Source organism: Diachasmimorpha longicaudata, chromosome 1 (genome assembly GCF_034640455.1).
Source record: "Diachasmimorpha longicaudata isolate KC_UGA_2023 chromosome 1, iyDiaLong2, whole genome shotgun sequence".
Classification (NCBI taxonomy): Eukaryota; Metazoa; Arthropoda; class Insecta; order Hymenoptera; family Braconidae; genus Diachasmimorpha; species Diachasmimorpha longicaudata.
This window is the reverse complement of record NC_087225.1, coordinates 8,114,398-8,132,656: the sequence shown is the minus strand read 5'-3', so window position 1 is coordinate 8,132,656 and position 18,259 is coordinate 8,114,398. Positions and strand designations below refer to the sequence as shown.

General features: G+C 37.5%; 1 protein-coding gene across 3 annotated transcripts in view; it reads right to left on the bottom strand.

Moving 5' to 3' along the window:
- The window catches only part of LOC135169410 (tachykinin-like peptides receptor 99D), a 77,083-nt gene that overhangs the window by 40,134 nt on the left and 18,690 nt on the right, over positions 1–18,259 (bottom strand). The gene's annotated exons all lie outside the window — the stretch shown is intronic.

Sequence of the window (18,259 nt, the reverse complement as noted above, 5' to 3'; positions counted from 1 at the left end):
GGTCGATTTAGAGAGGACCGAGGTAAATTTCATAAAAGTTGGTGAGTCGGTGGATCCCAAGGCTTTCGCCACGAGACCACTTCCTCCTATTCCGCTCCTCTCTCTGTCCTTTTTAGGTCGCCAGTGGAGCACGAAAATTTATATGCTCCAAAGGGGATAAGAAAATGGGGATGAGAATTCCACCAACAAACTTTTCCACGAATTTTATCGAGGGTGATAATTGTTGATCTAGAACGTGTTATTTATTTTAAATGAAATTATTCGAGTAGATTAGAGTTTAATTCAGCGGTTCTATCTGCATAATGGAATGGAATGAAAAGATGAAGATCTATTCGTAGATGACGACATTGTTTTGAAAACAATTCTTTTAAATTGGAAGTTGCAAAAAAAAAGTTGACGAGCTTTCGAGAAAAGCTTGATGATAAAGACAATTTTCCTTTTTGTCCGGTCGCGTCTGTAAGAATTTTCTTTAGATGGTACATTTCCTTAGCTGTCCCGACGACTTATCATCCGGCCAATTTCATCGTCGACAGAGAAAGCGGATTCCAAGAAATGAAGATGATCAACTACCCGATTACTCGTTGCACTTTTCACCAGTTAACACAGAAATTTTCGCTACTTCGCGTCGTGACAAGTCAGAATCACGAAAATAACAGGGAAAATTTAGAAAAAAATCTACCACTGCACACGTCATAAACATTCACACGATTTGCAAATTTTTCATGCCATTTTGTTTCTCTAAATGTTGACTATCATATTACTCTTTCATTTTTTAATGAAGAAGTGAAGTCCAATTAGTTAATTACATTAACATCCCTACAAACAGTTGTTACTCATAAACCGGATTTATCCGGTTTATCACCGAATTTTCCAAGATTCCAAGAACACTGATTGGCGATTGTATATTGTGTATGCGGGGGTTGCGATCGTGACGCACGCATGAGAATACACCAAGAAAAGACGTCTCAGCCCTTCTATGATGGACACTACTCCACTCTAATATTTCCTGTTATCTCTAGCCAGATGTGAGGCTTCCCAAGAAACAAGGAGGAAAATTATCGAAAGGCACTTCCGCCTACGTGATCAGGAAACTAAAGTTTATCGTCATTATCGAGGTTATAACATCAAACATTTATAACTTCAGACGTTATTTTTTTTCTTTTTTACAAGTTTCGAACAGTGAATTTTGTCGATGAAGTTCTACACGGTGTTTCTTTTATGTGAAAATATTCTTCAAGTGCTAGTTTTCGAGATGGAAACTCGTAACATCTTCTGAAGATTACCCTTCCCAAATTATTTGATTTACTAATTTTCGAAACTTATAAATTAATGGAGGGGAGATGATATCGATAAAATAAGGGATGAAATGTCTGCTTTGATGGAATGGGAATCGATACGGTATTGTTGTATCAGAGTCGATCATAGACGTGGTTGTTTACACGCAAAGCACAGGGGTGAACTGTGTTTGTGTGCCTGCGCGAGAGCTGCGCCTACGTCGCAGTCAGCCTAAGTGGTATATGCCCGGCTTTGATCAGACTGATGGATTAGCCATGCGGTCATCCTCTAATAATGTTAAGTTATTAATTGACCGCGGTTAGGTTTGCATTTAAATTTAAAAATCAAGGGCTTGAAAAATATTTCCATTTAAAAATGCAATCTATGCATATCGATAACAATTAACAGCAGCAAAATCCAAAATTTGAAATGGAGAGAAATATCACTTTTACACCGGCAGAAAAATTCAGTTGATGTTAACGAGGTTCGGTAATTGTTATTGAATGGTTAGTTGAAGAGAATAAAATTTTTACGGAGGTTACACGCAGGGGTTATAGAGATCACAAAGACAACCCCCCTGAATCGTGCGATATATCGCATAAAAAACGTGATGGGAGAATGTGAGAAAATTGAGGATAAGAACTCGAATCGTGGATGTGAACCAGGTGACGTGTTTTATCAATTGAAATTCGGTAACAATCACCGAATGTTCACTTGCATCAACAAAACCGTTGTGTACCTCCAACTGCGTGGGAAACTGTATTTTATTGGATTAACAAGACTTACAGTTAACTCCGACGAATATTTATTTCATGTAAGCGGATTAAAAGAGCAGATTTAGCCGGATTGATTCGCAAACGTTCACCGAATTCCTCTTTCACTATGGAAAATGTGAAAAGGTATGTGAAATTCAGACATCCATTCTTCAATGTGAATTATCATAAATATGATCCAAGGAGTGACCTCAAAAGTTCGTCAAAGCTGAATATTACTTTCTTGTAATTTTGTTAGTCAATAGACCGAGCCAATCTGATGAACTTGTCAATCAGACAGATTCGAAGTTACTCTAAGGTTGCGATATCATACCACTTGCAATAACGCCTACACAGTCTAGGACACTAAGACGCCGTTTGAAACTCAACTCAAGCTCCCTTCGTCAATTAGTTCAAAGTGCACTTGTATGGGAACATTGCCCTACTCCCAGTGTCAATTTAGTGGGCGTAAAGAAAATGAACGATCCACGCTGTACGTGGGTATTTAAGAGAAGAATCCCTTGTATTCTGCATGGAGTATTTTTTATCGAACCACCAGGAATTAAAACAAGTGGAAGATATCGTTCCCATTGCATACATAAATTACAAGTATGATTTTGAACAGACATTTTACACATGGTATCATGGGAAATCAATTATTTATTGCATTATATTCAGCAGAATAATCTCCACCACAGAATGACTATTGTCACAAAAATTGAAAACTGAATTTTAACAATTAGAATGCCTCCATTCACAATCAAAAACTCAACGCGACAAATCGTCATAAAATTTATCATGTGATGATTATTACTAGACGAAGAATCCTAGTGATGGTGAAATATTTTTATACAAAGGTTTAATGGTTTTTTTACAGGCTCTTAAAAAATATTGAAAATTAAAATGGTATTTATAAGCACCTGCTCCATAGGCCACTCCAACAGCCTAACATAACCCTCCATAGCAGAGTTCAATCAGTTATATACCAGCCATCAAGCTACCAGGATCGTTCAGAGTTTTATATCGTTTTAAAGATAGACCATTCATAAAAGCGGGTATCGACCTTCCAGAACGCACGATATTCTAACAAAAAGTCTGCAAACCTCATCCCCCCACGCGCTTAATCGCCTCCCCCATTTACACCAGATCGTCCAATATCCATAAAATAAGTAAAAGTCTCTCCCTCTAACTCCTCTGACGAACGAAATAAAAAAAAAATAACCAACAGAGTTTTAAATCCAAGTGTCGAATGATGGAGACTGGGGGTATCATTACGCTGGAAGTACGTGACTGGTCGTGTGCTACAGGTATACGCACTTTGCACGAAATGTATGTGATCAACATACACCATGAAAGCCTGTGCTCACCTGCTATTTCGAACCTGCACTGAATTGTAAGCAACTTAAGTGGAAGAACGTCGATACAATTAGTTCCAGGAATTGGCTACAGTACCAGAAGTTACCTGGAATTAACAACTATTTGATGGAGTTACAATCAAGTAAAATTTTCGCAATCAGCGTTTCTGGAAAGATGTTATTACTCTCTGAAATTCCCACTTTGTGCTTTGGCTCTTGAAAAATACACTTGAATACATAAATACTCGGAATATTCTGGCACCATATACCTCGTGGTTAGCATCAAAGGAAAATTGAGAAAATAATTTACTGAAGTACGAGGAATATTTCAAATGCAATGATGAAATGAACGATAATTTTCTGGTAATAAAAGTGGATGTTGAGTTTTATTGATATTCCTATTTCTTCCAAACTCCCGTAATTGAGAAAATATTTCAAACGCGTCTGTGGATTTCTATTTTACACGTCAGACGGCTTCAAGGAGTACGAAAGATGTCTCTTTACCCAGCAGGATATTGAATCCTGTAGAGAATTTGCATCTGACAAAAACTCAACGATGAAAGTGAATTCGTAAATATCACCTCTCAAAGGTTGGCGAGTATCCTCGTGTTTGACTTGATCCTAGAGACTAATTTTCACATGTGACATCAATCGAATAAATTTTAATTCCAAGTGGTTCTCTAGATCACACCCTGACTCCACAAAATATACTTGGTACCGTGAAGAAAAGGATAGAATGAATTCTCATAGTGCGAATAATTCAAATTGAGGGTAATTAGTTATCTCATTGAATTCAATTGTAACCGAGGAATATTTTTATTCAACTGCTTGTCGTCCTTCAAAGGCCAGACAGTAACGTATTTATCCTGTCAAATTAATGCTCTACATTAGGGGTGAACAAGCCTGTTGGGCCCTTCTCTCCCTGGAGAAACAGTTGTATGAAGATTTATTGGTACAATCATACTTTGCTTTTCCTTCTATTCTTCCTCTTCTTCACTTGACTTTTATGACGGTCACATTCCTCCTGATGTCTTTCTTCAGTCTCTTCTCGTGATCCTCATACATAAACCTTGAGGCATAATCACTGTAACACGTTCCGTCATTTTATTCCGTAATGGTGTAAGAGGAAGGGATTATTTCACGTGTCTCAATAGGTTACTCATGATATTGTCAGTGGTGATACGTCACGAGCTTCAAAATTATGGAATATTTCCCGATCGCATCGGTCAAACTAAATTTTAATCGAATCAGAGGAAATCGAAGTGGATAAACTATTTGGGACATTGGCTAGAGTATCCCCGGCGTTTTTATCAAATTATCCATTCCATCCTGTGGGAAGTCTGGCGGGTTTGAAGTTTCAACAGAATCTGTGAATTGTTTATAAAATGATTGCGTCCGCTAGCAAGGACCTGGGGAATATTCAAAAAATATCTGGAGTATTCGTCGTCCATCCCCTTCCCCTTTTGTCATATGTCGCACTTCTATTGATTGCTATTCCGACGGGGAGAATAATTAGTTGTAAAACTCCGAGTGCTTGAAATTTATCGAGTATTTCCTGAAAGTTATGTTGCTTAGTAACATGTGTGTGCTGTGTGGCAGCATCTAAACTACATGCAAATTATGCCAAGCAGACTAACTTGAGGGAAATTCCCGATTAGTTTTCAAGTAGGGGAGTATTTCGTGGATTATTCGCAAAATTCAAATCTCGATCAATGCCCGGAGAGAAAAATTCTTGAGAAATGATGTACGTGTTCCATAATGCGCCACTCAAAACAATATTTGGTAACAATTACGGAAAAGTTCCGAACTTTTTCAGGGAAATTTCAGGAAAAAGTAGGGAACGTTCAGTGAAAAAATGCGTAATAGTTCAGTAATTTTTACTGAATACTGTTTTGATTGGCAAATTACGGAACAAGCGGGTAATTTAGAAAGACTTTTTCTCTTCGTGCGCAAGCTGACATTTCACATTCGACAATTTTATGTTTTTTGACTGGTTTTCCTGAATATCATTGCCTGCCGATATTTTTTCAATCGTTTAACGTTAAAATTCTCTGAGAAAATAGTGTACTATCTACCCCGTGTTGTCAAGTCTCATGCTCCCACTGATCGAGATTTGAATTTGGGTAATAATCAAGGCGATTTTTTATAGATCATCGAGACTGAATTTAAAACATTTTATGCCGCTATAGAACTTGTTTACAGTTGAAATTATTGGAAAATTTCCCAGGAAACCGTTGATTGGAAAATTCCAGGTTTTTGTTACCCTGGAAAATGAGGGATAAAGTGTTTAATAGTTTCAATGAAGATTGGAATTTCACGTTTGATGGTTAAAATTTCAAAATAAAGATCTCACTAATAAAAATGAAGGAAGTGTGGGATACCCGAGGGGTTTAGCACACCGGAAAACTGTAACAACTGGTAAGTAATAAATTTCAGTCACGTCTTGCGTGCTACCTTTAATGATTACTTTCGCGCATTGCCATGTCGGAAACTGCAAAGCCAAGTGAAAAGACTAAGCAAAGCGGTTTTACCCCTGTGCACCCTTTCAGTGGATCAGTCCAATATTTTATTTTCATTTCTTCTTCAGTCGTGTAGGAACTTTGCTCTCACGTTGAGCGAGCCCGTTTCAGTGTGGGAAAGTGATTACTGAGAGATTTGGAGAGTTATACCCAAGGATTTCCAAATGAAACGGAGAAAAGGAAACTCCAATGGAGCGCCATCTGGCTATTTTATTCTTGAAAATTCTCGGAATTAAGTGGATTTCTTCTTCGAATTGTTCTTTTCTTGAGATAAAACGTGAAATGGTTCAGGTGATCACGACCACGATATTCCCCAGCCCGTAAATTATCAATTCCCATAAAAAGCTAGGCAATTCAAAATTATGGAAATTGTTTTTCCCAGGCGATAGTGATATTGTCCAGTCAACTAAGTTCTAACTCAAGGAATATATTGACTCTTGACATCACGTATGACACATTACTCGGGTAAACAGTCAGTCGCTGAGTTACTCGAACTTGTACCCACAGAACCTATATCCGTTTTCCTATACCCTCATTCGGCATCTCTCATTTCAAAGTCAACCCTAGAATTAAAAGGGTGTCTGCACCCACCCCAAAGTGCTGGGGCTCTTCAGTATGAATAACGAGCCCAGGTAAACAGATCCAAACAATATCAACTCACTCAAAAAATGATGGTCAGGTACAATGCAAAGAGACTGATACGATCATTAATGAAAGTTGCCCCTCGTTTTCATGATTTAAAAAAAAACGACAAAACCATACCCTAGTACGTATGATAAAAAAATCTAATTTGTTATCAATCGCCTGAGACTAACGATAGGAGTGAGAATGTGAAAGCACTTCATTAGAAATTTCCCTCAATTTCTATTTCTAATTTTATTTTTATTTTCTTTGTAAATATCATTTCGATTAAATTAAAATGTTTATGCAGCTTTTCACTTGATCCAAATACTTTTCAAGCCTTCATCTGGATGTAATCGTTCTGGAATTTCCAGTCTAGTGAATTCATCTGGTATTTTCCTCTATTGAAATATTAGTCGCAGCTGCCCGATCGCGTAATAATAATATTCATCTATTTTTCAACATTTGACACCCATACGAATTTCACGTTTGACATGCAATAGAAGAAAATGCGTCTGCTCCGTAGGTCTCCGATTCTCACCCTGGAAAATTCTTGGGAATTGCATCCCCGTAGCGTTGGCTTTTTTAATTTTCACGGATCGCAAGCTGGAAACTGGTTAGACACCCGAGTGGAAGAGGGGAAAGTAGAAACCCTTGAAAGGAGACTGCTATGCAATTACTTGGCATCGCTTCTTGCCTCGGTAATACCCAGCGACGCCATGTCATAACTTTAAAGCTGTGTCCTTTCTACCTTTCTCATTTTTAATAAGAAAAAGAAATGAAAGTAATGATTTCACAGAGGGGGAGAAATCGTTTTTATTTCAGGGATGGTGACAAAACAGGAAGATATATTTTTGTATCTTGTGGAGTTTGGGTTATGCTGAGAAGGGGAAATCTAATCTGGGGTAATAAAGTGCTTGAGAGGATAAACGAAGTATGGGGTAGCATTGAAGGAATAAAAGAAAATTCGATAATTGGCGAGTTAATGTACTTTTAACATGCAATACAAGAGGTTTATATTCTCATTTCAATTCCCTTTCTGGAGGACTTTTTACGTGGACTACTTTTACTTCTCAGATGAAAGACCGGGAAATTATTTGAAAATTACTCTTCGACATTTTAAAATACACGGGAAATGAAAATTATTTTTGCCAAATATCCATTCACTTCTGAAAAGTATTTATTTTTTCATCCCTTCAGTTCTGAAATCGCTAATAATCACGAGTGATTCCGTGACTATTCTGATTACTTTGAATTTCGTCACTTATATTATCCTAGAACATGATCATGTTAATTATAACGTTGAGTGAACTCCTGCAATAATTATAAGCATTAAATAATTCATCGAAATTCTTTCCTCAAGAAAATCAGAACATTAGTAAAACGAAATAATTATCAATGAAGTTAATTCAAGGTCACGTACAAAATACTCAGTAAACTTAAGCCTGTCCTCATGGGGAGTAATTAGACCGAAAAAATCCAATTTTGAAACATTAAATATTTCTCTGAAGTGCATGGATATTTGGCAAAAATAATTTTTCGTTTCCATGTACACAAACTCCCGCAGTCTGTTGAATTTCAGGTCATACTGATAGATATTTATGACCGACTGAACTCCATCGAATTGATTACATTGTTTTATTTTGTATGGAAATGTTAATCGCACCGCACTAGAATAAATAAGAGCTCAAGATTTGCAAGAGAGATTGCGTAATTCGATCACGAAGCAACGTCCTTGGCGCATGCAGTCCGGAAGACTCGATCTTATCAGTAAATTTCGATTTATTCCAGTTTCGATTTAAAGAATTTTAACGAATGGTGTTTTCAATTTTTTTCTCTTCTCTATTGCCTTCGAAAAGTTCAATTTTCCACTGATTCAACGAGCGAGAGACAGCTCAAAGTTTATAATAAATTATAAACTTAGCAGTAACGGTAGTTAATGGGTATTCTTGCAGAAACTGCAAACTACCACAACATCGATCCGTTCAAACTATCGAAGTATTTTAACGTCAATAAATATCGTTGGAACGTTGCCAAATATAACGATGATAAATCAAAACCACTCACGACGACAAAGTGAGTTTTCATTCAGTTTGTCCTTTATTGTACACGAGTTACATGAGATAGAAGGAATCCAGTAGTGACCAAGCCGCCGGCTCTGAGGAGTTTCCTCCTAATTCAACAATTCATTGTTTTATTTTCCACTCAACGTTTCAATTCCCAGCGAGCAGAATAACATATTTTAACGATAGCAAGAGGAAAGAGGAAAAAATGTTTTCACAGTGTTACTGAAGTCTCAGAGGGTTTTATGACGATTTTTTTTTCTCTCCCTCTTGTAACAGATGAGAGGTTCAAATGGCTATAGGTATGGTGGCTACAATCAAAACGAATATACTCCAATGTGCATACGAAAATGCATGAAAAACCTGACAATGATAGGTATGAAATAGACTTTGAATGGTTATTTCATGATCCCTCTGCTCAATTTCCCGCTTTCAATTCCTATATATTCTGCCCTCAAACCGGAATCAAACGTGAGCCCCGCTGCCTCGTTCGGATAATCGAAACGGGAAAAAGAAGGAATTTGATGATCGAATTGTAGATTGTCTTCCACAGAAATATGGGAATTGAAACAAAAAAATGAAAGAAAAATTGAAATGATTTATACGCAAACCCGACAAGTAAACATGATGCGAATTTTCATTCCCTATTAACTATTTTAAAAAACTATTTCTCACATTCGACGAATCAATTTTTCATGGAAAACACGTTATGGAAACTATAAATTCGTTGATCATATTGATGGCCTTTCTTTCATCATATGGTAATATCCAAGATTTCTTTGTGCCTCCAATGATATCAAGTCAACTTGGCAAATGCTGTAGATTATTTCAATAGCTCGAGGAAATAACGATAAAAATATACGTCAGTTGCGTGCCGAAACCGTTCATCCTAGTCTACATATATTGTTTCAACTTTTTCCATGTCCTCTCACTCCCCATTCGAAGTAGATCATGCTACTCAACTTGATAAATTGCTGGTGCAGTAGCTATAATTTATAGGTGCAGATAATCTTCAACTAGCGGATATATAATTTTCTGTCTCAGATACTTGTCATTGAACTATTATATATCGGTCACTGACATGCTTTCGAGACTAGGGGAAACAATGCTCAGCAGCCAATACCATTCGGCGACTCACCCCACCCTCACACGGATTAAAAAGAAAAAGGAAAAATTACTACGGTGGTACAACAAAATGGGTTCATTTCATGAGACGCGGAAAAATGTTTTTCCTTCCCCTACATAAATTTTTTTCTTATGACAGTTTATGTCGCTGGAGTAGTAATTAATAAATTATCAAAATTTCGTCAAATAATGAGGGTCTGAAACTTAAAAATATGGAGCCAATGTGCGAAAAATTGCTAAGCAACTGAAATTTTTATTCCAAAAGATATTTTCTGTTTTAAGAATTATCGTCGTTCGTTAAGTGAACAGTTAGGCTATATCTCTTCTAGATATTTTCGTGACACCAATATATTTTGGTGTTTTATTTTTTTAGAGGCGAATGAAAACCGGTGAATGTGCGGTATTATTTCCCTTGGCTGCTTCTGACACACTGCACAATTGGATCGCACCCTGGTGAATCCCATTGTTATATTACAACCTGAGTATACCAATCATTTACATTTATATTGGAGAAGGAAATAATATTGAGACTAGAGAGAAACCAAACAGAGATTACTCACTTCCATGAATCTAAATAAAAAAAAATTAATTAATTAAAATGAATAAAATAAACTGAGAAAAATCGATAAATTTAACAAGTGACTTCAGAAAGAACCCATATGCACAGTAGTCCCATGAAATGCATAAAAAAATCGTTGATTTCGCTTAATTAATAAACGCCACCCGTCTCTGTACCCCCTAGATATTTCTCGATCGAGTAATAATTGAAATCTCACAATAAATTCTTGGAATAAATTACGAGGCCTGTGAATTACATATTGAAGACATATTCTTCCCAGAATTTACGCCCAACCCATGCCCTTTATAGCCGCGGGGACATAAAATATCTGGAATATCTCGTATATTGACTTTCCTAAGGAAGAGAATGGTGCCGACGAGACTTAAGGGAATCTTCGCGCTTTCCCGTAGAAACGTGAAGTTCATGTTCGTATGACGTATATTGCAGAATAGAATATGAGAGGCCCTCACAACTTGAAGAAAAATTGCTTCGCACACTCCAATTGAATTCTCACGCGTTCACAGTTCATGGAATGACTTTATAAACACCGCAGTCCTCATAAAAATGAATAAAACGGTGAAAAAAAAAATTCTATTTCCGAATAATAACAGCGCCAAGGCAAAGTTGATTATAAGTCTGCGTTTGTTCTTCAATCCGCAATGATAATCTATTCAAAAAATTTTAAAGTACAATTTTGAACGAAAAAAAAAAGTGAAAAGGATCAATTTTATCTTTCAGATGACCAAAATTGAATTTTCCTCCATATGAACATGTGCGCGCCGAACCGAACAGTTTCCACCGGCAATGAATTTAAATTTGCTCCCCCCCCCCTGGGGCTATAGCCCACTGGTGACATACATCTCGAAATGACCAAATTTACATGCTATATTTATGTAATTGCATTATTCGAGATTACGATTCTATCATCGACGAATTTATTCGTCCAGAAATTTAATTCGGCTGTGTAACTGCATTAGCCATCCGTTCTCAACTTACTCCGGTGATATTATACTTGGTAATCAGTTTCTATCCAAGCTGGCAATGTCGCCATGATTCAAACTTGAATCCCAAAGCAGTAACAAGTATTGGAAGGTATCCTTGAAGCTGGTCTACGTCAACAAGTAATCTTGGGGAATCAATTTTTTTCCAAGCTCGGCCCGAGACCGATTTCCCAGGATCTAATAATGCTGGGATTACTTCTTGGTTGATAAAAACACACACACATACAACACACACTCTAACCTCATCCAATTGTTGAAATTGGAAAAATATCCATCCTCTTTTTTCGTCGAACCTTCCACTTTTTCTCTGCTCAAGTATACATGTGTTCTATTTCGGTGAGTTGTCATTGACTTTTAAGGAAAAACCCCAATGCTCTATTTTTCATGTAATTGATATCGTTAATTGCAAGCGTCATCAAACAATCGCGTGTATTTTGTTTGAGTTAGATCCGCTTTCATAGTGAAAATGATTAATTCGTGTATCGTGAGTTCGGTGCCATTCGGTGAATTTACACTGATATTCACAGCAAAAATCCATCATCCAGAATACAACATTGAATTTTCAATTAATATACATAACCCAATTGTCGTTGAAATTTTTTTAAATAGTTCCACCCTCCGCAAAACTGTTTAACTCACTTGAAAATTCTACGTCCGGTCTTTTGTTTGACATTTTTCAATCAAACTCGCTGACTTCCACATGCAGCTAATACAACACGAAACAAAATCAATTAACTCGCTGCCCCAATTTCTGCAATACCAAGCTCTTAAAGTTGATCATTCCAGCATTTTATGTCAATGTTTTTGTCTGAATATTCCAATCAATGTACAACGCATTAAAAATTAACATAAATCACCTACGTTTAGGTGATATCTCTCTTTTTTCCAGAAATTGTTTCTGTTATTCATATGAGAGATATTGACAAAAGGAGAGACAAAAATATTTGAACTAGAAATTTATTTTTTCAACTAGAAATGATGAGAGTGGAAATTCAACAAATGGAATCCACACGTGTACGATGAATGAACACCGTGAATGTATTATACGCGTGATCCACTCAATTTCATCATGACTATTATACGTACATTGTCACGAGACAGACCACGCCTAGTGCTCGTGGGAGTTAAAGTTGGGATACAAGTGCGTAAAATGCGAGTGAAATATCACTCTGTCAAAAACAATTCGCGCCGAGATTATTTCACTTTTAAACAACAAACATTTAGCAGTGACAATCGTTCAGCTAGTCTCAACAGCTACACCATCAATACAGGTTGTGCAAATTTGAAATGCGTCATTAAAATTATATTCGAGGCATTATTGGGTGGAGATTCTGGTGTATCAGAAATGATACATATTGTATGGAAAATGTGTCAACATCTCCATTTAAATTCATCATTCTACCAAAATGACTTTAAACCTAATTATTCAATAAAATGTCTCTGCACTCATAGATATCCTGCTGAACTAATAATCAATTAACACGACAATACGAATATCTAAATTTAGCGATTCTCTAGACATCATTCAAGAGAATGAAAATTTGTTTGAATGTGAGGTAAAAAGATGCTGGAAAAAATTGAGTAGTATTTGAAATTTAGGCATTAGTTTTTTACCCTTCAAAAAATAATTTCACAAAAAATCTCCGGAGTTACACGAAAAGAAATTTTAGGTAACAATTAGACGTTCAGGGGGTGAGAAGAGGGACGAAGGTTAGTTTTATCACAAAAATTATCCTCCCAAGTCTCATTTTTCCACCAAAACAGGACCTAAAAAGTTATTAATTGTCATTTCATCCCCCCGTTCGCCCTCTAGAGATTTAATTTTTATCCAACATTTCTTTCCATATACGTATTTCGAGACGACACAAACCAAAATAGATCCGATAATAATAAAAGAAAAAACGAGTCTTTACCCACTTTTCCTCACCTAAATTTAATACTTCCAACCTCACATTAATCGGCCTACGTCTATTTTCCACTAGTGGCACATGACCGCGCTCAGAAAAATTCCCATCAGCTGATACTCCATCTGAAGAAAAGTGGTTGAAGAAGAAACGAAAGAGCTGAGTCACTCAATGGACTCTTGGTACCAAGAAAGGCCCAGAAGATTTACCGCACCCCAACTACCCATTGGCGCCCACCCCTTTTTTTTTCTCCTTCTTTGCTTTTATCTAACCCCCCAGATCCGATTTCTTTAACCAAACAAGAGTGCCCAAGTATTCTTCTCATTTTATTTCTCCTCCTTTTTTTTCAAGGAAACGAAATAAAAAAAAAAATCAAGTGCTATCTCAAGTTTGTTTTAATTACCGTGCGATTTTTCTTCCAACCGAGAGAGAAGTCTTTTCCCCCATTTTCTTTTTTTCTTTCAGATACCTTTGTGCAAAAAATAATGGCGACGGTGAGGGCGATGGAGGCCGGTGGTCGTAAAGCTAATGGCACAGATTTAGAAGGCACGACAAAGTCTATTCTCCGCTGGTTTTCGACCACTAGTCATTATCCCGGATTCGACCCAGTGTACATACATATAAAACTGATGGAAGAGAAAAAGTAACCAGTGGAGATGAAAAAGTCGATGGAAACCGAGCTGTTGGAAGAAATAAAAAAAAAAAAAAAGACGAAAGTGGGAAACGGAAATCCACAACAAGCCAATTCATTCGTCTTCTTCGAAGAGTTAGGGGAGAACATATATTTTCTCCAGTTCTCTTGACACTATTCTCAGTACATCCTGGTGCATTGGATGCATTGAAGGATATTTTTAGATGTAAAAATCGTACGATTGCAATTTTTTCCGTTTTATTTTACCCTAAATGAACCCCGTAAAGTGCCAACTGGTAGTAGAAACGAGTGGAGAATTTATCAGAGATCTTAGTGGTGTCGACAGTTGTAATGTTTGATAATTGCCATTTAACTCCTGAGCTCTGTGCATAGCCGGAATGACTATTCCCGTAAAGTTTAGGAACAGACGGATCTGCATACACTAAGTTAGCTAATCAGTGATAGTACAGGAAAGGGAGGGAGTAATAGACAGGAATGCGCCACAGGCATGTCGATAATCCTCGTTATTGATCCCTCCTCAATTTTCAATGGGCCCTTAATTTCACGTTGCTCAATTTCCCTTACTAACTTTTGTCATACTCGGGAGTAATGGGCTATAATGTCTTTGCCCCTCCCCTCCCTCCCTCCCTTGCCCGCTGTGAGAACTTCTCATCCTCAGTAACGTCTACCTACGCTCCATTACCGATTTGATGCTTCCCATTTTGCCCAGTCGTCTCTCCCTCTAACGGTAAGACAAGGGTTTAAAAAATGAAAGTGAAGGGAGAAAAATCGGGTGAAACACTATCGGTGCTGGTGTCACGAAGCAACATCATGTTGCACCCTGACGGGTATTAAAAAATTCCTCACGGTGAGGCGGCATTTGATCTCAACATATCGTCACAATTTCAAGAATATTTTGAATGAAAAAATAAATCGTTTCGTTGAAATAGTGTGATACTCTATAGGGAAGGTGCGCGTGTTCTCTTAAACTTCACAACTTCACTGATAGAACGATCAAATTCACAATTTATGAACTAATTAATTTTAATTGCTCTCATCATCATCTTGAAGTAGAATAACGTGAATTAGTGGTGCAAGTGAATCTGGAAATTTGTACGTGGTCTAGTACTATAAATCCTGAAAAATTAATTTTTCATTTCGGAGGAGTCTCCGAAGTGATACTACGAGGTTCTGTGTAGAATCTTCCTTTTGCAGAAACTCTCAGGAGGTTAGAAACAATCACGGGAATTCTTCAATTTCCTCTTGAGGAACTTTTGAATTTTTCTGATTAAATCGTCAGCCACGATTTTGAAATTCTCATCAAATTTTCCCTGACTAGATGTATTGCAATCGGTTATAAGATTGATTTTTTTGAGAATCAGATGCGCATTAAGACGACTATATTAGTTCATTTGAATTTCATGATGTCTATTGAAAATTACAAATTTTTTATGAATTTCCCGGAGCAGGAGATACCCCCTAGCTTCTTCAAATGTGGTATTCCCAAGCCATTTAATTATATATCATTAACATTTTCCTGTTAATATTTTATCGAAGGGTCGAGGGAACAAACGACCTCCGAAAAACCATTTCATTGTATTGCAGCAATCGATACTCATAAGAGTAATCATTAATATAGCTACATGAAATTAATGAAGCAGTTGAAAAGAACGCAAAAATATAAGAAAAAAAATCCCAATCACTCAGTTGTGCAAACAAGTTTGACTCTCAGTGGCCATTTTTTGCGATAAATCTTCGCTCATCATGTAATACTGCATCGAAAATAAGGTATGAAAAAATAGCGTATACACTGAGAGAAAAATTATTTAAAAATTACGCGCCTGTTCCGTAATCTGTCAGTTAAATTGTTCAGTAAAAATGACGGAACATCCTTTATATACCATTCACCCCCATACACACCCTGAGGCACTCGTTACGCCCCCCTGCGCATGTTCAATATGTTTTTCTAATTTACTGCTAAAAATAGTCATAGTATATGCAATACCATGTAACTTCACCCTTGTTTATTTTGAAAACTTGAAAAAATTATTAGAGCACCGTTTGCGAATGTCTTTACCATTAACACGACTCCCTAGTCTTGCAGTTTCGGTGTACTTTAATACTCAAGCCAGTTATGTGCCTAAATTTACGTTAAGATTTTCTCCTTCTCCCTCACTCTCTCTCTCAAACACTCAACATACCGTGGAATCTTCCAAGTCAGTATATACATTTACATGAACATTTAAATTGAAGCCTCAAACCACCTTGTCTCCGCAGTTTATACTACAGTTAGTGTACACAGAGCCGCCCCCTTTTTCCCTTTTTCCCCCTTTCCCAATCTGTAAAGTTCGCTTTTACCCCAGAATACATAACGCATCAAATGAAAAATTCTAAAAAGATGCACCAACAAAACTCTGTTCATGTGAGAAAGTGTTTTCAAACTTGAGAGTTTCGTGTAGAACATACCTCAGAGGGACCCACCGAGTGAATTTTCTTAAGAAGTTGTTGACGAAACTGGGCAAGATTGGTTGGCTGGATAAAGTCACGTGTCACGTGAGACAGTCAGAAGAGAATAAAAAATTGGAGACATGAAAATTGAATAACTCAGACTAGAGGAGTACAAACTTTTGAAAATACATGAGACACTTGAACATTGATGCATACTTTTATCCGATATTTAAGAGAAATGGTCATCCCAATATCTTCGAACATGACTTTGGTTTTTCAGAATGTCACATAAATCAATCTCCGATTCAACGAAACTGACGTTTGCGTTATTTATTGCACTTGGGAAAATGCATAAGTGACGGGGCAGGAGGAAGCTGTGGGTCCTGAGGGTGACGTTGAATAGTAGGGTAATTTTACAGGTGAAAAACCACCATAACGATCTTTTCCAATCAAACTCATTCAAAGATATTGGGATTGTGTATTTTATCGTGAAGTGGGAAAATAGATCAGTCACTTTTGACTATTGATCAATTGTCGATAAATATCTTTAAATCTAAGGGCGAGTCTTAACAATCTACTTTATTGGCTGAAACAATACTTGTTCCAGAATGTATTTGTTTTTATCCCAATGCACAGTCACTGTACTAACTGCTTTCGACCAAATTCCAGCAAAGCCTCACATCCTAGGAGAAAATGACCCAGGTAGGAAATGCCAATGTCCACGAAACGGGCCAGGTCTGGCACGAGACTGGCTTGCCAGATCTGGGCCACCAAGCTTGGCCCGAGGCATGGCCAGACCGGCAAAGAGCATGGCTTGCCAGGCTTGGGTCACTAAGCTTGGCCCGTGGTATGGCCAGACTGGCAAAGAGCACGGTTTGCCGGGCTTGGGCAACCACGCTTGACCCGAGGTATGGCCAGACTGGTAAAGAGCATGGCTTGCCAGGCTTGGGTCACCAAGCTTGCCCCGAGACATGGCCAGGCAGACAAGGGGCATGGTTTGCCAGGCTTGGGTCCCATATGGAACAGCATTCCAAAAATTGAATTCTCATGGGGAATGTTTTTGCAAACTCCCCATTGCAGACACCTAACAACCATGAGAGGAGTTCATGAGATTCCAGGTGAATTCATTTATTTGGGAATCGCCTCGGGACTCAGAAAAATAATTTCAACTCAAATTTATCGAGAAAACGACATTTCTCTTCTGGTTCATATTGACGGTATGCAGGTATACCGGAATGCTAAGAAGGAAATTTGGCCAATTTCAATAAAAATACAGCATCCAAATTACACTACCAAACCCTTTGCTGCCGCGATTTATTGTGGGGATGGGAAACCATTATCAGCCACAGAATTCATGACTGATTTTGTTGAAGAGGCCAATGAACTCCAAGAAAATGGTTTGCGCATTGATGACAAGGTTTTTGAGGTGAAAATTGTAGCAATAGTGGCTGATTCGCCAGCTCGAGCATTCATTTGCTGCCACAAAGCTCCTGGAGCCTTCTATGCCTGTGGAAGGTGTTTCACCAAGGGCATTACAGTAGGTTGTGGAAGACGAGGAAAACGCATATATCCAGTGACCAATGCAAATTTACGCACTAAAGTATCCTACGAGACGCGAGTTCAACCAGAACATCATTATGAAGGTTCTGTGTCCCCGCTGCTCTCTTTGGATAGATTCGATCTGACAAAACAAGTGCCATTAGATTTAATGCATTTATTCTATTCTGGTAATATGAAATGGCTGCTGGATAAATGGCTAACGAGAAGTTCAGCCCAGAGGATCAAATTAGCTGATGTTCGTCGGCTTGATGGTATTATGAGGTCATTAAAAGCCGATATCCCTATTGAATTTCAAAGGAAAGAATTTGATGTGAATAATATCTCAAGATGGAAAGCATCACAATTCAAGTTTTTCCTTAATTATTGTGGTATCGTCGTGTTACAAGATTTCTTACCGAAACCTTTACGTTGTCATTTCTCATTATTTGTCTTTGCTAGCAGAATTT